A 26,702-nucleotide genomic window follows, 5' to 3' on the forward strand; every position below is an offset into this window, starting at 1 on the left:
GCACACCCCATTGACTCTCTCTTTTCTAACAACAGTAATCACTAGGATTTAAAGAGCACTTTCCATGTGCTGACCCCTGTGCTGATGCCCATGTGGTTGTTGGCACTATGGTCTCACTTTACAAATGCGGACTCTGAGGCACAACCAATCAAAGCAGGCAGAAAGTAAAGAGTCAAACCCAGGCAGACAAAGTCCTGTTGCCACCTCTGACAATCTGACTGCATTGTACCTTTTTCCATATTAGTGTGTCTGTGCACCTTCCTTATCCCCCTGGGTAGGCTGTAACTCTGCTTCGGGGCAGAGTCTCTGCTTCAGGGCAGAGTCCTTGGAATTCTTATGTGTGAGGGACTCAGTGAAATAATTTCATTAAATTAAATCCAGCCTCTGTTACCAAATGAAGGCATCTCTTTTCTGTCATCATTTACTTCTTGCTTGACTAAAGATAGACTGTCCTCTTGGTAAGCAGACCTCATTGCTGGGAGTCCCCCTATATTCTTAGCTGACAGCCACTCCTCTGGCTCAGAATGATTCCCTCCAGTATGAGAAGACAGCATTCATGGCACCTCATGGTCTTTTCTCCTCTATTTCAGACACTCTCCTACACTCAGCTATGCCATGAAAGGCAGGTCTCCTCTGTCCTGGCCACTTGTCTCTGAACATCATCCCAATGACCAATGTGACCTTTTCAAAGCTGGGTGCCCAGACCTGAACAAGCCAAATGTGGCTGCCCCGGGCATAACATGGTGTCTTGCCAACAGGTCTACCGCCATGACTGGCCCTCAAAATATCTTTGTAGAATAATAGCCCAATGTGTTGAGTAGCTGGGCAAATGACAGACATGACCTGAACCTCATCATTAACTTTCTGAGACTATGTCCTTATTTGAAAAATGGAGGTGATAATCTCAGTCTTTCCCACTTCAAAGGTTGGTGAAGAGGAGCAAATAAAACAGCACATATGGAAATTGCAAAACATAATTAGAAGTCATGTGATGTATCATTTTAATCTCTTCACTATCACAACCAATGGAGGACCAAACTTGCCAACAGCTTAAGGGGAAAAAGAAGGTACGTTCATTCTCTAACAACAACAACAACAAAATCTATGATTCAATCAAGACACAAAGACCTGACCAGCAGTTGGTGGAACCAACAGGGAGCTCATCCTCTATGCCTACAGTTGACATCAGTCATTTTGGCTGCCCATTGCCCTTCCATCCTTCTTTTGATAAAACTGTGGCTCAGCAATTTTCTGGGTAACCAGCCCTCCCTCATTTTCACACCAAGTTAATGGAAAGGGACTAACTCCATGCCCCAGCCCTAGGGGTGGGCCCTGATTGGCTTTCACCAAATAGCATATTCCACCTTTTTGGCCACAGAGATTGGTTCGTGGATGAGCATTTCCACTGACATCTCAGGCCAGTAAAAGTCCAGCTGAAAATTTCTTTTCAACAATTGAAAATAGTAACCCTCTCTCTTCTGCCGTATGTGCACAAGGAAGGCTGTAGCCCCTGAAGTACTGACAGCCACCTTGAGACTGAAGAAAGAACCTGCTAAAGAAATGAGCAAACATTCCTGAAGGTGAATCAAGAAATAAAGAAAGTAAATCCGGGGTAGAGTGTTTGAGGCTGGATCAAGCTGTACCTGAAGCAAGACAAGCCCTGTATTTTTCAATTACAGGAGCCAACAAATTCTCTGTATTGTTTTACCAACTTAGGTCAGATTTTCTGTCACCTGAAATCAAAAGGATTCTTCTAGATAAAGTCCTCTGTGTCACTTCCCGCCTTTTCTGTTTTCTTGTATAACTTCAAGTATTAAAATGCAGGAAACAGCCATTCAGCCATCCCCAAACAGTCGGAAAGACTCCATGAACCTGGTGCAAACCATAGATTGCCCTTTCTGAGAAAATGGAAATGGTAGAATCTGCCTTATAGAGCTGTTTTGAGGATTAAAGAAGGTAATGTGTGTAAGTTGTTTTGCACATTGCACACCACACATTAAATATGCAGCCTATTTTTCTTTTATTATCCAAAGGCACTGTTCTACTGTGTCCTCAGTCCTTTACAAAGGCTTCTAACTTTAATCACAAGAGTCATGGGTGCACAAACACACTAAGTTACAAGTGTAAAAAGGGAATTAACATCTGACCACAAAGAAGAAACCTGCAGGGAGGGGCCAATGAGGAAAGGCCCCTAAGCCCCTGTGAGTGTCAGTCCTGGCTCCTTGAAGCTGATCCAGTCTCCATAAAGGCTGCCATGCACCATGGAACAGCTGCTTTTGAGGATGTGTTAGGGTTCCCCAGAGAAGCAAAACCAATACACATAAACACAAACACACACACAATCACTAAGTTACAAGCGTAAGATGAGAATTAACATCTGACCACACACACACACAAACACACACACACACATTAATTGGCCTACAGGATCATGGAGACTGAAAAGTCCAAGATATGCTGTCACAAACTAGGGAGCCAGGAAATCTGGGGTGTCATTCAGTCCAAGTTTGAAGACCTGAAAACCAGAGGGGCCAATGGTGTAATGTCTGAGCACAGGGCAAGATAAGACATCCCAGCTCAACAGTGAAGCAGAAAAATAAATGTACTTCACTGAGTCCACCAACTCCAACCCCCACAGACACACACAAAAATAATGTTTAACCAGACATCTAGGCATCCCCAGATCTGGTCAGGATGACACATAAAATTATCACAGGCAGTCTTTGAAAGACTCGGCAAATTTCCAGAACTTTGGTTTTACCAGCTTCAAACAGAGTGAGTAAAATCTTCCTTATCAGAGTGCCCTGGAATGGAGGAGCTTGCGCAGCCCTGGGCCAAGAAACTAACACCCATCTGCCCATCCTTCTTTTACACTAGCTCCACCCCAAGCTAGGAGACACTCCAAGTCCAAAGATGTCTTTAGCATACTTCCTCCCCATCCCAGCAGTCCTCCTTTTCTCCAGAGGCTGCTTCTGGTACCAAGACAGATAGTAACAGCCCTGCATAGATGACGGACATGTCACTAGATAGCCCCCTGGCAGAGCGCATTTATAGAGGTGTCTAACCCTCCTCCTAGGTACAGAGAGCCATATCCTTTATGCATTTGTAAAAATGTTCAACATCGTGGGTGCTTAAACAATAAATTTTAAATGTATCTTAACATCCTCAAGTCACCATAGTTTCAGGGTCTCAGCAAATTCTCTATCATCATCATCAATAAAACCACATGCATTGAGCTTCCCAGAACTGCTTCTCAGTCCAAAAACTGCTTTTTTCTAGCACTGTCTGAAAACATCTCTTTTAGTTTTCATTTGCTTTAACCCGCTATGCAAAAAGTATAGATTAACTTAACCAATTCCCTTAACTACTTGACCGAATCTAAATATACTCTCCCACAAAAGATGCTCAGCCTTGTCCTTTCATTTACATCTTTTCTGGGTCCTTAGGAAATAGAATCACATTCAGTTATGAAATTTGTTTTCTCTACCTATGGAAATTTGCTCCTGAAGTCTGCAACCAAAGGTGTAGGAGACAGGGAGAAAAAAAAGAGAAAGAAGGAAGAAAAAGAGGAGAGGAATACAGAGAAATTATTTTCTTGAACACTATTGTTTGATGAAAGGTTTATAAATGTGCATAATTTTTGAGACTATATTTTATCAGACACACTCTTACATAGTCAATTGTAACAATGGAAATGTTGCTTGCTTTCATGGGGACAAATAATAAATTTAACAATTTAAAAAGTTATCAAGCAAGAGGATAATAATGCAGATAAGGTCGGGGACGGTGGCTCACACCTGTAATCCCAACACTTTGGGAGGCTGAGGCGGGTGGATCACCTGAGGTCAGGAGTTCGAGACCAGCCTGACCAACGTGGTGAAACCCCATCTCTACTAAAAGTACAAAAATTATCCAGATGTGGTGATGGGTGTCTGTAATTTCAGCTACTCAGGAGTCTGAAGCAGGAGAATCACTTGAACCTGGGAGGCGGGCGGAGGTTGCAGTGAGCCGAGATGGCACCATTGCACTCCAGCCCTGGTAACAGAGTGAGACTCCATCTCAAATAAATACATAAATAAATAAATAAATAAATAAATAAATAATGCAGATAAAAGAATATATTCTGGAATGTCGTTATCCAGTGACTCCAATCTCAGAAATTTCACCGTTAGGCAAATTGAGTAGCAGATTGTTAGAAGATCTTAACTTAATTGAAAAAAAAAGTTAAGCACTGCTTACCTTCCAATACCTGAAATTTAGACCCACATGGCCAACCCAATTGTCCACACTTGCCTTGAGCTCAGGGTTCTCCTGGTGAAAGAAACTTCTTACAGAAATATGTAATTGAGGTAAAGCAAAGAAGCCTTACTCTTTACAGGGACTGGTTCTCAACTCTCAAAAGCAAACCAAGGGCCTCCTCCATTTCCAAGCTGGGGTTGGCAGGGACAGGCCCACAGTCAGTGCAGCCTGATGAGCCCACTCCACAGCACCAGCCATCTGGAAACTCCCCACAGAGGATTCACTTTCCGACTTCATTGTACAGTGAAGACATCTGTGCACTCAGAGCATCTCAAGGCAAGCCTGATAAAGGGTTTTGCGGTTTGGGGGATTGTTTGTTTGTTTGTTTGTTTGTTTGTTTTGTGAGATGGAGTTTTGCTCTTGTTGCCCAGGCTGGAGTGCAATGGCATGATCTCAGCTCACCGCAACCTCCACCTCCCGGGTTCAAGAGATTCTCCTGCCTCAGCCTCCCAAGTAGCTGGGATTACAGGCATGTGGCACCATGCCCAGCTAATTTTGTATTTTTAGTAGAGACGGGGTTTCTCTATGTTGGTCAGGCTGGTCTTGAACTCCCGATCTTAGGTGATCCGCCCGCCTCAGCCTCCCAAAGTGCTGGGATTACAGGCGTGAGCCACCACACTCAGCCTGCGTTTTGTTTTTTAATGAAAAGGTTTGGATTGTTTGCAGTTTTTTTTGTTTTTTTGTTTGTTTTGTTTTTGAGACGGAGTCTCGCTCTGTCGCCCAGGCTGGAGTGCAGTGGCCAGATCTCAGCTCACTGCAAGCTCCACCTCCCAGGTTTACGCCGTTCTCCTGTCTCAGCCTCCCGAGTAGCTGGGACTACAGGCGCCCGCCACCTCGCCCGGCTAGTTTTTTGTATTTTTTAGTAGAGACGGGATTTCACCATGTTAGCCAGGGTGGTCTTGATCTCCTGACCTCGTGATCCGCCCGTCTTGGCCTCTCAAAGTGCTGGGATTACAGGCTTGAGCCACCACGCCCGGCCTTGTGTTTTGTTTTTTAAGCAACTCAGGATGAGAAAGTTCAGACTCTATTTTAAGCCTTTAAATACCTCTTAAAGAATGAAGTAAATGGAAACCACAAGCACCTGTTACCAGCCCAATGCTCGGCTATTTTGTATTACCCGAAGCCAGAAACAGCAGGCAGATGGGGAAACCAAGGTGTACAGCAAGGTGCAGGGAATTGTTTAGGTTCCCAAAATTGTGGCTGGCATAAGCAGGATTGGAATCTAGGTCCACTATGCCTACCCTGAGAGACGAGAGCAAGCAAGCAGTGTGGCACCATGAGGAAAGCTGGATTCTAAAGAGGCACAGGGCAGTAAAAATCCAGCACAGGGCAGCCAATGTCACCAGAAATGCAATCTCCTCTTTAGAAGAGGCACGAGCTCCCTGCTGTCACAGAAAGGATTTTCCATCCAACAAGCAAGTATGGAGCCGCATTGATTCCCTTTTGGAAACACGTAAGGAAGAAACTTCCTATTGTGAGCTTACAGATGCCAGGACCCAAGCCAACTTTGTGAACAATGACAACTCATGGCATGTGAGACACTGGTGTATGTTCCAGGAAGGAGACAAATGCTATGGTTCCTCTGGAAAAAGAAAATATGGCAGCATTCCACAGGGAAAAAAAACAATAATGACAAATACCCTGTCCAATGTATTACAGTTACAGTGATTTCAATGGCATTGTATTGACATTGAAATCAATAAAAGAGATCAGTTGAATACAATTAAGAATCCAGAAACAGACCTGTGGGGAATTTAGAGTGTGACAAAGATGACATTTTGAATTGGTAGAAAAAAGGGTAAATTCACATGACAATATTCTATCCATTTTGGAAAAGTTAAATTTGATCAATTAGATTATACACCCAACACCATGAACAAAAATACTCTCTGGATGGCTTAATGAACTAAATGTACAAAAACCACATAAGTAATAAGTAATAGAAGAAACTATTTTTTAAATATTTTGTAATCATTTATGTTGGTGTAGGGAAAGGCATGGCATGAAAGCCAGAAGCTATAATAGGACAAAACAGAGTGATGTTTTACACTTTTAATCTTGCATATAGCAAGTATACTAATAGAAGTCAGCTCTTTTTTTTTTTTTTCTTTTGAGACAGAGTCTCGCTCAGTCACCCACGCTGTAGTGCAGTGTGCAGTGGTGCGATATGGGCTCTCTGCAAGCTCTGCCTCCCAGGTTCACGCCATTCTCCTGCCTCAGCCTCTCATGTAGCTGGGACTACAGGTGCCGGCCACCACACCCGGCTAATTTTTTGTAATTTTAGTAGAGACAGGGTTTCATCATGTTAGCCAGCATGGTCTCAATCTGCTGACCTCGTGATCTGCCTGCCTCGGCCTCCCAAAGTGCTAGGATTACAGGTGTGAACCACTGTACCCAGCCGAAGTCAGCTCTTACTATTGGTATTAAATTCCAAAAACAAGTCTGTTTGGAACAGACTCACTAATATCCAATAGCTGCTCTTACTGATAAAGGATCTGAGGCTTGGAGAGACCGGTGTCTCAGCCAGGGCATTTCAGGAGAAGGCAGGCAGGCAGGAAAGAGCCCAGTTTCTGTTCCCTCACTCCTCCACTCCTCTTGGTAAAAATAACTCTGAAATCAGGGTTGAGTAATAGGGATAAAGTCTTGTGTTTCACTCTGTACTTTCAAAGCAGTTTCTCTCCCATTACCTCACTCAGTCAGCAGAGCAGCCTGTGCAATGGGAAAGTAGGACAGCTTCGATCATCTCCATTTCTCAGACAAGGAAATTGAGAACTGACAGCGAGTGGCTGGCCCTGGTGTCGAGTTCCTGGAGCAGGGGTGTGGCTGGACTCCACAGTGCTCTATTCCTGGTCAGAAGCATTCTTCGTTCCATCCTGCTGTCTCTTGGGAGGCTCGCCAATGTTTCAGTGCCTTCAGCAGTGAACAGCAAAATGCTTGCAGTTCCCAGACATTTCAAAGTAAACTTGCCCATCTGACAGGAGAACAAGAATCAAATCCTCCTTGGAGGAAACCCAGATGGCAGGCTTCTTACCTCCACCTTTCAGCTCTGCGCTTAGTTCCATGCATAGTGCTGCCAATAAGCCAGTCTTCAATTAACTGTCAAGAAGACAATGTTTCAGTGGCGTTCCTGGGAGTAGGTGGGAAGGAGGAGAGCACTATGGGCCATGGGTGGGAGCAAAAAGAACACAGGACCCCACATCCGTGTTCACTGTTCATCTGCATCTCAACCCATTTCATTCCCTGGTATTTTCTCTTCCTGTATTCATTGCTGGCATGATGCATGCATAAATTCTAACAACTGATATAACAACCCAGTCAAGTGTGTATATAAATTCCCCATAAGGGTACAGGCAGCTCCGCTTAGTTTGTAATCATTTTTATTTCATTGAAAGCCTCAGAGAGTGTCATCAGGTACTATTAACTTAAGTGCTCTATGGAGTAGACCCAGTTTATTGGAGATAATAGGGAGAGACAGTCTCTGTTAGAAAATTCAACACTACAGAAGACCCTTTCCACTCAAAATGATCGGACACATATATGAGATGGCCTCATATAATCCACCACAATCTCAACATAATGATGCTTTATGAACTTTAAAGTTATTTCCTTCCCTGGAGCCTGCCCTTGGTGCTTTCTGAAGGTGCTTGATCATGAGAGAGAAGAGTGATTCACTACCGGCTTTTGTAAAACTTGTGAGATGGCTGAGCTAGAGCCCTCTGGCCATAGAGCTAGAAAGGCCGGCCCCAAGGTGGGGTTATACAGAGGCCACGGACTCAAGTCCCAGGTCATACAGGCTGCTGTCAGACCCCAATCTGCCACTGATGTTGGTCAAGTGTAATAACTGCACTGAGACAATTCACTTGCAAATGGAGAAAAATCAAAGTACCCATCTCCTTGAGTTGTGTGAGGATTGAGTAAGAAAGTGCTTATGGCACATAAGAAGTATTCAGTAAGTGTTGAGCATTACATTATCAGTATTTACTCTCTACTTTTAAAAATAGTTTCAACTTCTATTTTAGATCTAGGGCTTACATGTGCAGATTTATCACAAACTGTGCATCCAACAAAGATCTAATATCCAGACTCTATCAGGAACTTAATTCCACAAGCAAAAACCAAATAACCCCAATAAAAAGTGGGCAAAGGATATGAACTGATATTTCTCACAAAGAAGACATGCAAGTGGCCAAGAAACATTAAAAAATGCTCAACATCACTAATCATCAGATAAATGCAAATCAAAACCACAATGAGATACTATCTCACACTAATCGGAGGGCTATTATTAAAAAGTCATAAAATAACAGAAGCTGGCAAGGCTGTCGAGAAAAAGGATTGCTTATGCACTGTTGGTAAAAATGTAAATTATTTCAGTCCCTGCAAATAACAATTTGGAGATTTCTCAAAGAATATAAAACAGAACTACCATTTGACCCAGCAATCTCATTACTAGGTATATACCTAAAGGACAATAACTCATTTTACTCTCTATATTTTAGACTGCGAATCTCAGCATACTTGACTGGTTAAAAAGAAAAGACAGTAAATTCACAAGCCATCTTCTTCCTCCATGGTGAAACGGTGGCTAATGCATTTCACCTTCAAGTTTTTATGGAAAGAGACATGCATCTGAACATTAGTACAATAGTTTTGTTTTTTTCACTTAACCAGACAAAGCAATGAAAAATTTGCAAATGTTTCATGCTAATTGTTCATAAATCAGATCCACACACCTTTTTTGTGATTTTACCTCACTGTTTTGCCTTCTCTGTGCAATGTCCATCACACTTGGGGCCATTGTTCCCCTGGCTCTTTTGCAGGTTTACATGTGGCCTGGAACATCTTCCATGGTATCCTCAAGAGTCTCCCTCCTCTCCTCCCTGCTCTAATGATGTGCTGTAGGCTCCCAGTCTTCTACTTCTCCAGCAAAGAAGGAAACTGAGGTCTGGTAGGAGCTCTTGGCTGCTTCACTGAGACTGATGCATCCCTCATTAGGGGCCTTACCCTTATTCAAGGAGATCTTCCCTACATCATTCTTCTTCTAAGTTTCTATCCACTGCTGTCTCCTTCTCCCTTAGGCTCTGAGGGTGATAGGCACATAGCCATAGCTAGACTAAGCAAAAGGAACAAATCTGGTGGCATCACATTACCCTCCTTCAAACTATACTACAAGGTTATAGTCACCAAAACAGCACGGTACTGGTATAAATCAAAAAATATTGCCCTTGAAATTTTTGTTTTTTCTGTGGTTTTGTTTTCTTATATAAGCATGAGCAAAACTATAATCAACTTATGTAATTTAGAAGTATTCAGGAGGGTCTTTTAGTTCTATAATTTTGTGAATTTATTATTTAATATCTTGGTCTCGCTATTTAAAAAAATGCCTTATGTATATAGTTTTAAAAATCTATATAATTGGCCAGGCATGGTGGCATATGCCTATAATCCCAGCACTTTGAGAGGCCAAGATGGGCGGATCACCTGAGGTCAGGAGTGCCAGACCAGCCTGGTCAACACAGTGAAACCCCATCTCTACTGAAAATACAAAATTGGCCAGGTATGGTGGTAGGCACCTGTAATCTCAGCTACTCAAGAGGCTGAGGCAGAGAGAATCACTTGAACCTAGGAGGTGGAGTCAGGATCATGCCATTGCCCTCCAGCCTGGGCGACAGAGCGAGACTCCATCCAAAAAAAAAAAAAAACTATATAATTAATTATCATAAAAGAATTGAAAAATATAGCTGAACAAGAAGAAAATTAAATCATCCACAGTCATGCTACTTCTGTATGATGTCTTTGAAATCAAACTTCTATACTCATAAACTCATATTTCCTTTTCATTTACTTTAAAAAAATTTAAAAACATTTTTGTGGGTACATTTAGGTGCATATACTTATGGGACACAAGAAATGTTTTGATACAGGCATGCAAAGCAAAATAATTACATCATGGAAAATGGGGTATCTATCCCCTCAATCATTTTGTTGTTTTGTGTGTGTGTGTGTCTGTGTGTGTGTGTGTGTGTTACAAGGAATCCAATTATAGCCTGTTATTTTTAAATGTACAATTGTATTATCACTGACTAGAGTCATCCTGTTGTACTAATAAATAATAGGTCTCACTCCTATAATTGTCATCGCTACTTCTCTTCCAAAATTGTTATTCTCAAACTTGCCACTGCTTTTCACTCTAATAAAGCTAGACACAATTACTTAGATCTCATTTTATTTAACCTGTCAGCAATGTGTGACTCAGCTGAAAACTCCTCCATAAGACTCTCTTCACTTGGTTCTCAGAGTCTCCTGGATTTCCTCCTGCCCTTCCCATCCATGTACCATCATCTATTTTGCTTGCTTCTCCTTGTCCCCCACCTGTCTCATACGTTGAAGTGTCCCAGGACCCAGGAGGGCATCTTTCTTATGACTTTTAGCACCTTGTACATGCTAATAATTTCCCAACATATATTTCCAGTCCAGGTTTCTTTCTTGAGTTCCAGACATCTATATCAAACTGCCTACTTAACATCTCTTTTTAGTTAGTTAGCTACTGGGTATTGCAATGTTATCAGGTCCAAAACTGGGCTGCTGATTTTTTTTTTTTTTTTTTTTTTTTTTTTTTTTTTTTTTTTTTTTTTCCTGAGACGGAGTCTCACCCTGTGGCCCAGGTTGTAGAGCCCAGTGGCTCCATCTCAGCTCACTGCAAGCTCCGCCTCCCGGGTTCACACCATTCTCCTGTCTCAGCCTCCCCAGTAGCTGGGACTACAGGCTCTCGCCACCACGCCTGGCTAATTCTTTGTATTTTTAGTAGAGATGGGGTTTCACCATATTAGCCAGGATAGTCTCGATCTCCTGACCTCGTGATCTGCCAGCCTCAGACTCCCAAAGTGCTGGGATTACAAGCGTGAGCCACCACGCCCAACCGATTTTTTTTTTTTTTTTTTAGACCTACTACTCATGTAGTTTTCTTGCATTCATGATAACTCTTCCAGCGGCTCTGCCAAAAGTCTTGAGGTCATCCTTGACTTCTCTCTCTCTCTCTGACACCTCACACCTAATCTGTCAGTCAATCTAGTTGGGTCTACATTCAAAATACAACCAGAAGCCAGTCAGATCTTCCAGGTCCTAGCCACCACCATCTGCTGCCTAGATGAGTGATGAGTGAGTATACTGTTAATTGGTCTTGTTTCTTTATTTTTAATCCCCTTGCCATTTATTCTTAAACCAGGGTCCTATTAAAACATGCCAGATTATGTCATTCCTCTGCTCAAAACCTTTTTTTTTTTTTATGCTTTAAGTTCTAGGGTACATGTGCACAACGTGCAGGTTTGTTACATAGGTATACATGTGCCATGTCGGTTTGCTGCACCCACCAACTAATCATTTACATTAGGTGTTTCTCCTAATGCTATCCTTCCCCCAGCCGCCCAGCCCCTGACAGGCCCCGGTGTGTGATGTTCCCCGCCCTGTGTCCATGTTTTCTCGTAGTTCAACTCCATCGATTCCCATTTCAAATTTCTTTCTAATACCCAAAAGGCAGCACATGGTCTAACCTGTTTTCTCTTTGACTTAAACGTCTACTATTCTGTTCCTTTCACTCTACCCCAGCCACACTGAACTTCTTGGAAACTTCAAAGCATGCTCAGCACCTTTCCCTCTGTACCTGGCAGCTCACTCTGTATGAAGGGTTTTTCCCGCACATCTCTCAGCTGTTTCTTCCATTCTTCAACGGAAAGTCACTTTCTCAGCAAGGCCATATCTGGCCATTCTAATATTTCCACCATCCCTCTCCTCCAATACACATTTCATTTTCCTGCTTTAATTTTTCTCCTTTAACATATATATTTTGTTTGTGCTGTTTATTGTTACTGTATGTTCACTTCACTCTCATGATCAGGATTTTGTCTGTTCCTTACCACATCCTTAGTGCAACTCAATACATATTTATTAAACAAGTGAATAGAGTTTACCCTGGTGTATTATTTTAAACATAAATTCTCACTTAAGAAACAGTATGACATGGGCTAATTCTGAAAATTTTACTTGGCATTATGCACATTTGCGGGATTATTTTAGTTATTTTTAATACTCTATTTTCTCTATATTTATATTCTTCCATTTAGGAAGGAAAGCCCAATATTGCGATTAATATTTTTTCTTTTACTGGTTATTATGATAGTTTTAATTATGGTAAAATGAGTCAACAGAGTTGCAAACTTCACTTGTATTTTATTAGAAATAATAAAATATAAGGGTGGTGAATGCAATTAATGTAAAATTTTTTTTCAAAAGATTATGAGCCTTCAATATCTGACAAAAAAGACAAAGTTTGAATTTATTGATTTTCATAGTAAGAAAGCTATTCTTGTCAGGCACAGTCTCTTCTGATTAAGCAGCTGCTGATGTTATACAGATTTGGGGGAAGAGTGGAGTTAAAAGCTTGGCCAACTCTCACAGGCGTCAGTGGGTTGATGCCAACTGCCTGGTACAGCGTAGTTATCTGAGGGAGACTGCTGTGGAATGTTTGGCATTCCCAGACATGCTGATTAAGGTAGGTTTGTCTCCAACTGGCTATCTTTCAGAAGCAAGCAGCTGACATTGATTGGTTGGGGAAAGAGGCTAGTGATCATTGATTATGTGTCTAGATTTAAAATGACTTCTGTGTAGCTGCTTGTTATGGGGGCTACAGATCAGACCTTCCCTAAGTTTGAGGCAACTTTCATTAGATGTTTTCTGTTTCAAAGTTGCCTTCCATCAACTATGTTCAAAATAAAAATTTTTTATATTCCAGAAATGTAGACGTGTTTTTGAAGTTTGGATAAAGAGGAATTGTTTAATAACTGCTCTCAGAAAGATTCCCCTCTCACATTCTTTAAGATGCTTACTCTTAACTGGGAGAGTTACCTATATAGTTATTGTTCGATAAATAATTGTTAGTTTTACGTGTGTGTGTGTGTGCGTGTGTGTGTTAGGGGCTGAGGCTGAACTCCTAACATCATAATCTCCAGTAGGAAGTTTTAGTCTCTTTGCAAATGAATGTAGGTTATATAATAGTGATATAAATATGCATGTGTTTATTTTGTAAAAATGTAATTACAATTTTTTTCTTAAAATCTACATTTTAATATTAGGATTAGATACAGGGCTAAAACTATGCAAAGGCTTCAAAATTACTTTGTTTTTCAAATAATCATAAGTACATCAGAATAGTGCTATTTTTGAACTATACAATAATGACATATAAACATGTTTTTTAAAGTTCTCCCCACCAGTATATTTTCATTTTTTTCTTTTAGTTATTATTTTCTAGCTATTTTTACAGGAAACTTGATTTAATAAACATATATATATTTAAAAAAACAACAAAAATTATAACAAAATCCAATTATGACTTTCACATCCTTATGAGTCCTTGCTTTGTGGGCAGTGAGCTCCAGCCTTTTGAGTGTCGGGCATTCAAAGTTTAGGGTAGCATTCCACTGCTTGCAGTATTTGCTTCATGTGGTTCACCACAATTTTTGAGTTCCTAGGAAACACCTAGAACCTGCCCTTCGTGCCCAACCTTGTGTCACATTATATTCTCTAAGTAGAGATGGTTTTTCTCACATTTTTTTTTTTTGGCCCATCCTTAACTCCTAATGTGTCCCACATCACATATCATAATTGTATATTTACCCGTTTTTTAAAGCAGATAATATTCATTTGCTTGTATATTCACTGGAAACAATATATATTGTTTCATAACAGATTTTAAATAGTGAGTTAATTGAAACGGAGAACATTCTTTGAAATTTTACAAAAAAAGTTTTTTAAATTCTTTGTCATAGAGTTTACTTTTTAAGATGGACTTTTTAATGGATTTTTTTTTTTTTTTTTTTTTAGAGTACTGATACTTCCTTTGCATGTGAATGAGGTAGAGAAACATGAAAATAAAAACTATACCTCAGAAGACCCTGGGATTAAACAAATGTTTGGGAAGGCCAACTTACTCCCTGTTGGTCTGCTACAAGTGAGTGATGACAGCAGTTTAAGTAAAATAATTGAAGATGAAGGAAGGTAAAACTTGTAAGTTCATTTCCCTGTGAAAGAATGTTAGCAATAGTTACTTTCTCTGGAAATAGAATAGTTTAGTCAACCAAAGCTGGAGGATTCTCAACTGTATCAAAGCTGATGAAGGATTGAATATTCTAATGTAATTAAACATGAAAATGATGACTTACATGTTAAACTATCATACATAGATTGTTAAAACTTATAATAAACATACAAACACTTTTGTATGTCAATAAATGTGATATATTACATCAACAGAATTTAAAATATATATATATATATATATAACCATCTCAATAGATGCAGAAAAAAGCATTTGACAAAATCCAGCATTCTTTATGATAAAATTGTCTTATTTCACTTGGTAATATACATTTAAGTTTCCTTCATGTCTTTTAATGGCTTGATAGCTCATTTCTTTTTAGCACTGAGTAATATTCCATTGTATGGTTGTAGCACATGTTACTCATTCACCTATTGGAAGATATTTGGTTGCTTCACGAATTGATCGAATTTTTTTATCTACGCTTATGAGAATTTTTTGTTTATAATATCTGTGTCTGCTTTTGGTTTGTGGTGATGCTAGCATTACAGAAGTTTGAATATACTCCTTTTTATTTTGAAGGGCAAAGTTTGTGTAAAATGTTATTATTTTTTCCTACAATGTTTGGAAGGATTCACCAGTATAGCTGATTGGGCCTGAAATTTTATCTGTAGAAAGGTATTCAATGGTTATTTTATTTTATTTTATAGATATGGGGGAATGTAGGTTATCTATTCTTGATTTATGTTTGGTAATTTGTCATTTTCAAGGAATTTTGAAGTTTATTGAACTTGTCGTGTTTATTCACATAAATTTAACAATATTACCTTTTTTATAGTATCTATAGAATCTGTGATAATGTCATATTACAATTCTAAAGTTGGTAATTCGTATCTTCTTTTTTCCTGAGCAACCTGGCTAGACAGAGGTTTATTGCTTTTATTTATCTCCTCAAAGTGCTTGGTGTTGACTTCCTCTACCGTTTTTCTTCTCTATTAATTTAATCTTTGGTGATTTGGTCCTTTAAGTTCATTATTTAAAAAAAAAAAAAATCATAGCCTGAGTAGCTTATTAATAAAATGGTTAATGGTTCTGGAAGTTGCAAAGTTCAAGGTCAAGGTGCTGTTAGATTTGATGTCTGATGAGGGACTAGTTCATGGTTCATAGATGCATTCTTTTTTCCTGTGTCCTCACAAGGCAAAAGGGGTGAAGGGGCTTTCTGAGGTCTCACATGTAAGGGCATTAATTTATTCATAAGAACTTGGCCCCCATGACCTAATCACTTCCAAAAAGTCCCACCTTTAATAACATCACCTCTGTGATTTGGTTTTAGTATATAAATTTTGAAAGGATACAACATTCAGATCACCAGAGATATTTTTTTTCCATCTGCATGCTTTAATTTTGTCTCCTTTTTACTGGTTTCTTAAGGTCGAAGTGAAAGTCATTGGTTTGAGACTCTTCTAACATAGACATTCAGTGCTAAAGATTTGTATTTAAGTATAGTTGTAGCTGTATTCCACAATTTTTGATATGTTGTATTTTCATTTTTACTTAGTGCAAAATATTTTCTAATTTATTTTCCATTACCTCTTTGACTCAGGATGTATATTTGAATATGTATTACTTAATTTCCAAATACGTGAGTATTTCCTAGAGCTGTTATCGTTACTTATTTCTGATTTGATTGATATGCTTGTCAGGGCACATACTTTGTATCCTTTTGATTTAATCCTTTTTTTGAGAGTAATTGTATGGCCTAGAATATGATCTATCTTGGTAAGTGTTCCAAAGTTACTTGAAAAGCACAGTGTTGCTCAAGACTACTCTATTTTTGTTGATTTTCTGTCTCCTTGTTCAGTCACTTATTGACTACAGGGTATTAAAACCTCAGGTTACTTTAAAATTGTCTTTCTGTAGTTCTAGACATTTATACCTCATATATTTTGAAGTTGTTATGTTACTAGGATCATAAACATTTTGGATTATGTCTTCTTGATTAATTGAATGTTTTGTCATTGTGACATAATCTTGTTTATTGATGGGAATATTTTTTGCTATGAAATCTGCTTTGCTATTAAGGTGGCCACCCCTGCTCAGCCTTCATGTAAGTGTTAGCATTCTCTTTTACCAAGCTTTTGTCCAATTTGTGTCTTCAAATTTCAAGTGTATTTCTTATCAGCAGCATCTGGTTGGGTCCTGCTTTTTTTTTTAATGGAGCTGACACTCCATGTTTTAACTGAGGTTCTTAGACCAGTGTCATGTGTGATGTAATTATTGATATGGTTAGGCTTACCTGTCATCCTGCCATTTGATTGCTATTAGCCCCAGCTATTCTTTATTCTCCTTTTCTTTTCTTTTCTGCTCTCTTAAAGATTAGTCAAGTAATTTTTTGAAATGATTCAGTTTTACATTTCTGTTATGGTGTATTAGGCATAACTCTTTTTTATTTTATTTTGCTTTCTTGGTATTTGTTTTAGAATTTACATAATTTTAACTTATCAGACCTCACCTTCAAGTAATATTATACAACATCATACATGATATAGGAAAAGTATAATAGTATAGTTTCATTTCTCTTCTCCTAGCATATGTACATGTGCTCAGCAATTTTTTTATATTTCAGTGTGAATATCTTTCACATAATTTGTTTGATTTATCCCTAAGTATTTTATATTTTTAATTCTATTGTAAATTGTATTATATTTAAAAATTTATTCCTGATTATTTCTAACATATAAAAATGCCATTGATTTGTGTATATTTATCTTATATCCTGCAACACTGCAAGACTAACTTACTGTCTTCAGTAGTAGGCTTTTAAAGGATTTAATTGGGATTTCTACATAAATGATTATATCTGCGAATAAAGACACTTTTTACTTCTTTTCTATTTAGATGCCTTTTATTTCCACCTTTCTTTTTTGTTCCTTCCTTCTTTCTCTTCTCTTTCTTTTTTTTTTTTTAAAGTTTTTTTACAATAAGTTAAGTTTTTTTTCCAGGACAATGTTGAACAAAAGTGGTAAGATCTGATATCCCTCTCTTCTTGATTGTAAGAGAAAGCATTCAGTCTTTCATCATTATATAGGATGTTAGTTGTAGGTATTTTAAAGACGCCCTTTGAAATGTTAAGAAAAATCTCATGTATCCTTGGTTTGCTGAGATAATTTTTTAATAAAAATGGATATTAAATTTTGTCAAATGCTCTTTCTGCATATACGACACAATTGTATGCTTTTCCTTTTATTGTACTAACATAGTGATAACATTAATTGATTTTGAAAGAGGGTTAAATATTCAATTTCTTAAAATAAGTGTTTAAATGCAGTTTTGTTTCCTTAAAATGTTTAAATTTGAGTTTAACTTTAAATCTTCTATTAAAATTTTCTAAGTTTTATCAATTCTTAACATTCTAAAATATATGACATAAACTTTACCATTTTAACAATTTTAAGTGCACACTTTAGTTTCATCAAGTGCATTTACAATGTCATGCAACAGTTATTACTATCCATTTCTAGAATGCTTCTATTATCCCAAACAGAAACTCTGTACCCATTAGATATTAACTTTCCATAAGTTCTATCCCAGCCCATTGAAATCTCTATTCTATTTTCTTTCTCTGTAACTTTACCTATTCCAGGTACCTCATTTAAGTGGAATCATACAACATTTTTGTGTGTGTGTCTGAGTTATTTCACTTAGTATTATGTTTTCAAGGTTCATTTATATTGCATCAGGTATCCTTGCATTATTTCTTTTTATTCCCAGGTAATATTCTACCTCATAAATATCATACTTTAATGTATCAGATAATAGACATGTTGATTGTTTCTAGATTTTAACTATTATGAATAATGCTGCTACAAATGTGCACATAGGCATATGTTTCTCTTGAGAAAATACTAGGGAGTGGAATTTCTGGGTTACCTGGTAACTGCATGTAATCTTGAGGGACTGGGGACCATCAAGCTGTTTCCCAAATCAGCTGCACAATTTTTCATTATCACCAGCAATGAGGGAGGGCTTCAGTTTTTTCAGATACTTTCCAATATTTATTTTTAATCTTTTTGATTATATGTATCCCAGTGATGTGAAGTGCTATTTCATTGTAGCTTTGACTTGCATTTCTCTAATGATGAATGATGTTGAGCATCTTTTCATGTGGTTACTAGCCATTTGTCGATCTTATTTTATAAAATATGTAGTCAGATCCTTTGAGCACATTTTAATTGATTGGGTTTTTGTTGTTGAATTGTAAGAATGCTTTATATATTCTAAACAAAATGTATTTTTATTACTGTGTTCTCATAAACTTTGTTTTAACTCTTAATGTCATTTGTTTCTGTATGTTGAACTTGTTTCATAAACCACTTTTTTCTCAAGAATTTGCCAATAGCACCACAATATTTCTTTATTTCCATCATTTTTTCATAATTTACTTCCTCACCCAAAAGGAAAAAATCTATATGCATTTTTATTATTCCCCCAAAATTTCCACCCCACTCACATCCACTGTATTGCTGTAACCTACATTCTCTTCTGGGACAAGATTTGGGGAAGATTAAACTTTATCTTGCTGAGGTAACCTCCTTTATATTACTCATGCATTGCTTTCACGGAGTTTTTCACAGTTGGGAAAACCAGGCATGTTGCTGCTTTGCTCAGAAGCACTGGCTTACATGCCTTGAAAGGATGTAGTAAACCAACAGATGGTCTAAGTTACTAACAGCTGTCATCTCATTAATTGTCAGGGTTACTTATAAATAAGGAAATAATTTAGAACTTAAATGTCAAAATATTCTACCACAAAGATGGCAAATATTTGGTGAAACCCGCAATGTTTTTTCCAGAGGACCAAACTATAATCTAGTCCCTGACTTTCTCATTCAATTTTTTACTTTTGATATTTTTTTTTACATTTTTATTTGACAAACACATACTTCCTTGTTACACCATGGTTCCAGGTGACACTCCGATATGTATCTCAAATGATCATATGCAGAATTGTGAAAGTTGTTAAGGACACTCATATCACAAAAGAGGAAAGTCAGATCACCCCAGCAGCTGGCTCTGGAAATAGGAGGAAAGAGAACTTTCATCTTCCTTTCATACTGAGATTCCCCCAATTATTCAATGTACACAGTAAAAACCACAAATCAATGTTAATTATTTAATACAAAACCAAAAACACTCAATATAAAGCCATTGCGAGGGAAATCATCTTTTCGAAAGTCAATTATTCTAGGAGCAATCTTCAGCATGAACTAGATAAATCAAAAGAAGTTGACGCTGAAAGAAACTCGCTTTGCCCCTCATCATATTACTGTCTGCTCATTGTCAAGAACTTTAATCTTCTCACAAGTGTTAAGTAAAACCAGTGCTAACTCTTCATCATGAACTGGTTTATTCCCAGAGCTAAGACAAGGTGTGACTTATTTGGTGTAAGGGAACCCTCACATTCATTGGTCCATGTTTTTGTCAGTAAGGTTAATATGTCATCAGTGAGTATGTCTAGTCTCCTTTTCTCCTCTGGACTCTGCAGAGAAGTGTAGGGCAGGTGAAGACCCTTCCTGCATTGACTGGGTAAATGATCTGTAGATGAACATTTCTTTTGTTCAGGTTCCAAAATCAAGACAAAAGAGAACACATAAGAAAAGTCTTTTTGTCAAGGCAAAAAGCTGTATTTTCTAAATGAGCTTTTAACAGGAATAACATCTTTGAATATTGATCTGACCTCTTGGTTTTATTTCTAAATTGGTTTAGAACTAAAAGGGGAGAGGTGTGTTATCAATTTATACATGAAAAGCCCCAACATCCAGGAATCCATCTTAATGTGATCTAGATATCTGAGAAGCAGACATGAAATGTTTATCCCTGTTCAATGCTGACTGATATATTTCCAACTGTGTTGCTGTCCATAAGTAAAGTCTATGTGCATGTGGCTGGTTCATTCATTTCTATCATAGATACCAAGGATGCCAGACAGGACCAGGCAGAAGATACAACAGGCAATCATTTTCTTTTCTTTACTTATTTTTTTATTCACTTAAAAATGTCCTTAATGGACCATTAAAAATAATAGTTTTATTACTTGAAAGAGCAACTGACAAACTATGGTTATTCATGCTCGGGTATATGTCATAGGTTTTCTCAAAAATGAATGAAAAGAGGCTGTCCCTCCAAGGAAAACAACTCATGGCATTATCTGCCAATGATTAAATTCACACTTTCAAGCAAAAAATAAAATCTTAGAAAACTTGTATCTGCCTTCACAAACTTGACATCATACTAATGCTTACAGATTTTTCTGATGAGACCGATTACTAGTGATATTAAGAAATGTTATTTTTTTAATCTTTTTATTTTCCTTTAAGTTCTGGGATATATGTGCTGAATGTGCAGGTCTGTTATATAGGTATAGATGTGCTGTGGTGATTTGCTGCACCTATCAACCCGTCATCTAGGTTTTAAGCTCCACATGCATTAGGTATTTGTCCTAATGCTCTCCCTCCCTTCCCCCCACCCCCTGACAGGCCCCAGTGTGTGATATCCCCCTCCCTGTGTTAATGTGTTCTCATTGTTCAACTCTTGCTTATGACTGAAAACNTGAAGCATTCTAGAAATGGATAGTAATAACTGTTGCATGACATTGTAAATGCACTTGATGAAACTAAAGTGTGCACTTAAAAATTGTTAAAATGGTAAAGTTTATGTCATATATTTTAGAATGTTAAGAATTGATAAAACTTAGAAAATTTTTAATAGAAGATTTAAAGTTAAACTCAAATTTAAACATTTTTAAGGAAACAAAAATGCATTTAAACACTTATTTTAAGAAATTGAATATTTAACTTTCAAAATCAATTAATGTTATCACTATATTAGTACAATAAAAGGAAAAGCATACAATTATGTAGTAGTATATGCAATTTTTAAGTGCACAGTTTAGTTTCATCAAGTGTATTTACAATGTCATGCAACAGTTATTACTATCCATTTCTAGAATGCTTATATTATCCCAAACAGAAACTCTGTACCCATTAGATATTAACTTCCCATAAGTTCTATCCCAGCCCGTGGAAATCTCTATTCTATTTTCTTTCTCTGTAACTTTACCTATTCCAGGTACTTCATTTAAGTGGAATCATACAACATTTTTTTGTGTGTGTCTGAGTTATTTCACTTAGTATAACATTTTGAAGGTTCATTTATATTGTTTCAGGTTTCATTGCATTATTTCTTTTTATTCCCAGGTAATATTCTACCTCATAAATATCGTACTTTAATGTATCAGATAATAGACATGTTGAGTGTTTCTAGATTTTAACTATTATGAATAATGCTGCTACAAATGTGCACATAGGCATATGTTTCTCTTGAGAAAATACTAGGGAGTGGAATTTCTGGGTTACCTGGTAACTGCATGTAATCTTGAGGGACTGGGGACCATCAAGCTGTTTCCCAAATCAGCTGCACAATTTTTCATTATCACCAGCAATGAGGGAGGGCTTCAGTTTTTTCAGATACTTTCCAATATTTATTTTAATCTTTTGATTATATGTATCCCAGTGATGTGAAGTGCTATTTCATTGTAGCTTTGACTTGCATTTCTCTAATGATGAATGATGTTGAGCATCTTTTCATGTGGTTACTAGCCATTTGTTGATCTTATTTTATAAAATATGTAGTCAGATCCTTTGAGCATATTTTAATTGGTTGGCTTTTGTTGTTGAATTGTAAGAATGCTTTATATATTCTAAACAAAATGTATTTTATTACTGTGTTCTCATAAACTTTGTTTTAACTCTTAATGTCATTTGTTTCTGTATGTTGAACTTGTTTCATAAACCACTTTTTTCTCAAGAATTTGCCAATAGCACCACAATATTTCTTTATTTCCATCATTTTTTCATAATTTACTTCCTCACCCAAAAGGAAAAAATCTATATGCATTTTATTATTCCCCAAAATTTCCACCCCACTCACATCCACTGTATTGCTGTAACCTACATTCTCTTCTGGGACAAGATTTGGGGAAGATTAAACTTTATCTTGCTGAGGTAACCTCCTTTATATTACTCATGCATTGCTTTCACGGAGTTTTCACAGTTGGGAAAACCAGGCATGTTGCTGCTTTGCTCAGAAGCACTGGCTTACATGCCTTGAAAGGATGTAGTAAACCAACAGATGGTCTAAGTTACTAACAGCTGTCATCTCATTAATTGTCAGGGTTACTTATAAATAAGGAAATAATTTAGAACTTAAATGTCAAAATATTCTACCACAAAGATGGCAAATATTTGGTGAAACCCGCAATGTTTTTTCCAGAGGACCAAACTATAATCTAGTCCCTGACTTTCTCATTCAATTTTTTACTTTTGATATTTTTTTTTACATTTTATTTGACAAACACATACTTCCTTGTTACACCATGGTTCCAGGTGACACTCCGATATGTATCTCAAATGATCATATGCAGAATTGTGAAAGTTGTTAAGGACACTCATATCACAAAAGAGGAAAGTCAGATCACCCCAGCAGCTGGCTCTGGAAATAGGAGGAAAGAGAACTTTCATCTTCCTTTCATACTGAGATTCCCCAATTATTCAATGTACACAGTAAAACCACAAATCAATGTTAATTATTTAATACAAAACCAAAACACTCAATATAAAGCCATTGCGAGGGAAATCATCTTTTCGAAAGTCAATTATTCTAGGAGCAATCTTCAGCATGAACTAGATAAATCAAAAGAAGTTGACGCTGAAAGAAACTCGCTTTGCCCCTCATCATATTACTGTCTGCTCATTGTCAAGAACTTTAATCTTCTCACAAGTGTTAAGTAAAACCAGTGCTAACTCTTCATCATGAACTGGTTTATTCCCAGAGCTAAGACAAGGTGTGACTTATTTGGTGTAAGGGAACCCTCACATTCATTGGTCCATGTTTTGTCAGTAAGGTTAATATGTCATCAGTGAGTATGTCTAGTCTCCTTTTCTCCTCTGGACTCTGCAGAGAAGTGTAGGGCAGGTGAAGACCCTTCCTGCATTGACTGGGTAAATGATCTGTAGATGAACATTTCTTTTGTTCAGGTTCCAAAATCAAGACAAAAGAGAACACATAAGAAAAGTCTTTTGTCAAGGCAAAAGCTGTATTTTCTAAATGAGCTTTTAACAGGAATAACATCTTTGAATATTGATCTGACCTCTTGGTTTTATTTCTAAATTGGTTTAGAACTAAAAGGGGAGAGGTGTGTTATCAATTTATACATGAAAAGCCCCAACATCCAGGAATCCATCTTAATGTGATCTAGATATCTGAGAAGCAGACATGAAATGTTTATCCCTGTTCAATGCTGACTGATATATTTCCAACTGTGTTGCTGTCCATAAGTAAAGTCTATGTGCATGTGGCTGGTTCATTCATTTCTATCATAGATACCAAGGATGCCAGACAGGACCAGGCAGAAGATACAACAGGCAATCATTTTCTTTTCTTTACTTATTTTTTTATTCACTTAAAATGTCCTTAATGGACCATTAAAATAATAGTTTTATTACTTGAAAGAGCAACTGACAAACTATGGTTATTCATGCTCGGGTATATGTCATAGGTTTTCTCAAAATGAATGAAAAGAGGCTGTCCCTCCAAGGAAAACAACTCATGGCATTATCTGCCAATGATTAAATTCACACTTTCAAGCAAAAAATAAAATCTTAGAAAACTTGTATCTGCCTTCACAAACTTGACATCATACTAATGCTTACAGATTTTCTGATGAGACCGATTACTAGTGATATTAAGAAATGTTATTTTTTTAATCTTTTATTTTCCTTTAAGTTCTGGGATATATGTGCTGAATGTGCAGGTCTGTTATATAGGTATAGATGTGCTGTGGTGATTTGCTGCACCTATCAACCCGTCATCTAGGTTTTAAGCTCCACATGCATTAGGTATTTGTCCTAATGCTCTCCCTCCCTTCCCCCCACCCCTGACAGGCCCCAGTGTGTGATATCCCCCTCCCTGTGTTAATGTGTTCTCATTGTTCAACTCTTGCTTATGACTGAAAACATGCAGCATTTGGTTTTCTGTTCCTGTGTTAGTTTGCTAAGGATCATGGCTTCTAGCTTCATCCATGTCCCTACAAAGGACATGAACTCATTCAATTTTATGGCTGCATAGTATTCCATGGTGTATATGTGCCACATTTTCTTTCTCCAGTCTATCATTGATAGGGATTTGGGTTAATTCCAAGTCTTTGCTATTGTAAATAGTGCTACAATAAACATACATGTTCATGTGTCTTTATAGTAGAATGATTGATAATCCTTTGGGTATATACCCAGTAATGGGATTGCTGGGTCAAATGGTATTTCTGGTTCTAGATCCTTGAAGAATTGCCACACTGTCTTCCATAATGGTTGAACTAATTTACATTCCCACCAACAGTGTAAAAGCATTCCTATTTCTCCATATCCTCACCAGCATCTGTTGTTTCCAGACTTTTTAATGCTTGGCATTCTAACTAGCGTGAGATGATATCTCATTGTGATTTTGATTTGCATTTTTCTAATGACCAGTGATTATGAGTTTTTTTCATATGTTTGTTGGCCGCATAAATGTCTTCTTTTTTGGAGAAGTGTCTGTTAATATTCTTCACCCACTTTTTGATGAGATGGTTTGTTTTATTCTTGTACGTTTGTTTAAGTTCCTTGTAGACTGTGGATATTAGACTTCTGTCAGATGGGTAACTTGCAAAAATTTTCTCCCATTCTCTAGGTTGCCTGTACACTCTGATGATATATTCTTTTCCTGAGCATAGCTCAGCAGAAGCTCTTTAGTTTAATTAGATCCCATTTGTCAATTTTGGCTTTTGTTGTAATTGCTTTTGGTGTTTTATTTGTTAAGTCTTTGCCTATGCCTGTGTCCTGAATGTGATTGACAACAAACAATGATTTTCACATTCTGCAGGCAAGAAGGTGGACCTACGTCTTGGCTGCTACTTGTAGCTATGAAGTGCCAGAAAGCAATTACCAGCTTGAGTAATGACCAGAAATCCAAAGCATGAGTAACAACAAATGTGTCCATTTTTGCTTTTGTTGACTATGCTATCAAGGTCATATCGAAAACAGTATTGCTCAGAGCAATGTCATGGAGCTTTAGCCCTGTGCATTGTTCTATCGGTTTTACAGTTCGACTATTATATTTATCTTTATTTGGGGTTGATATTTTTGTGATATAAGGGTCAAATTTTACTTTCCTTATGGATATCCAGTTATCCCAACACCACTTATTTAAGAGACTGTCTTTTCTCCATACTGTGTAGCTTTGCAAACATACGTTGATTGTAAATGTGGAGATTTATGTTTGGGTTTTCCGTCCAGTGCAATTGGCCAATGTGTCTTTTTATATGCCGTACTATGCTGTATTGATTACAATTCTTTCAAAATTTGTGTTGAAATCAAGTAGAATGATATTTCCAGCTTTGCTGTTTTTGCTGAAGATTCATTTGGTTATTTGGGATCTTTTGTGGTTCCATACAAATTTAAGCATTATTTTTTAATTTCTGTAAGAAAAAAATGGCGTTGGACTTTTGATAGTGATTGCATTAAATCTCTTAATGGTATTATGTACATTTTCATAATCTTAGTTCTTCCAATTCACAAACATGAAATGTCTTTTATTTACTTTTGTTTTGAAATTATTTTCATTGGTGTTTGATAGTTTTAGTATAAAGGCCTTTTACCATTTGGATTACATTTACACCTAAATATTTAAATTTTTATAATATTCTACATTAGATTTTCAAATATTTCTTCAGATTACTTTATTGGTATATAGAAACATTACCAACATAGAAATACTACTGGTTTTTGTAAGTTGATTCTGTACCCTGCAACTTCATTGAAATGTGTGCATCTCTTCCCATGCTTTTTTGTGAAGCATTTAGGTTTTCTCCATATGTAAGAGCATGCCATCAGCAATAAGAGATAAATTCACCTATATATTTTCATAATTTTCAGATGCTTTTTTATTTCCTGTTTTGCCCGATTATTCTGGCTAGGAATTCCACTAACATGTTTAAAATAAATGATGAGAGTGAGGATCATTGTTTTGATCTTAATTTTAGGCAAAAAGCTTTCAACATTTCAATGTACATACATAATACTGTTTACTAAGGGCTTCTCATATATGGCCTTTTTGTGGTGAGATACATTTCCACTATACTCAATTTGTTGAGTATTTTCTCCCTATCATCTTTTTTTTTTTTTATATACTTTAAGTTCTAGGGTACATGTGTATAACG

Source organism: Rhinopithecus bieti, unplaced genomic scaffold (assembly GCF_001698545.2).
Source record: "Rhinopithecus bieti isolate Rb0 unplaced genomic scaffold, ASM169854v2 scaffold_7509, whole genome shotgun sequence".
Classification (NCBI taxonomy): Eukaryota; Metazoa; Chordata; class Mammalia; order Primates; family Cercopithecidae; genus Rhinopithecus; species Rhinopithecus bieti.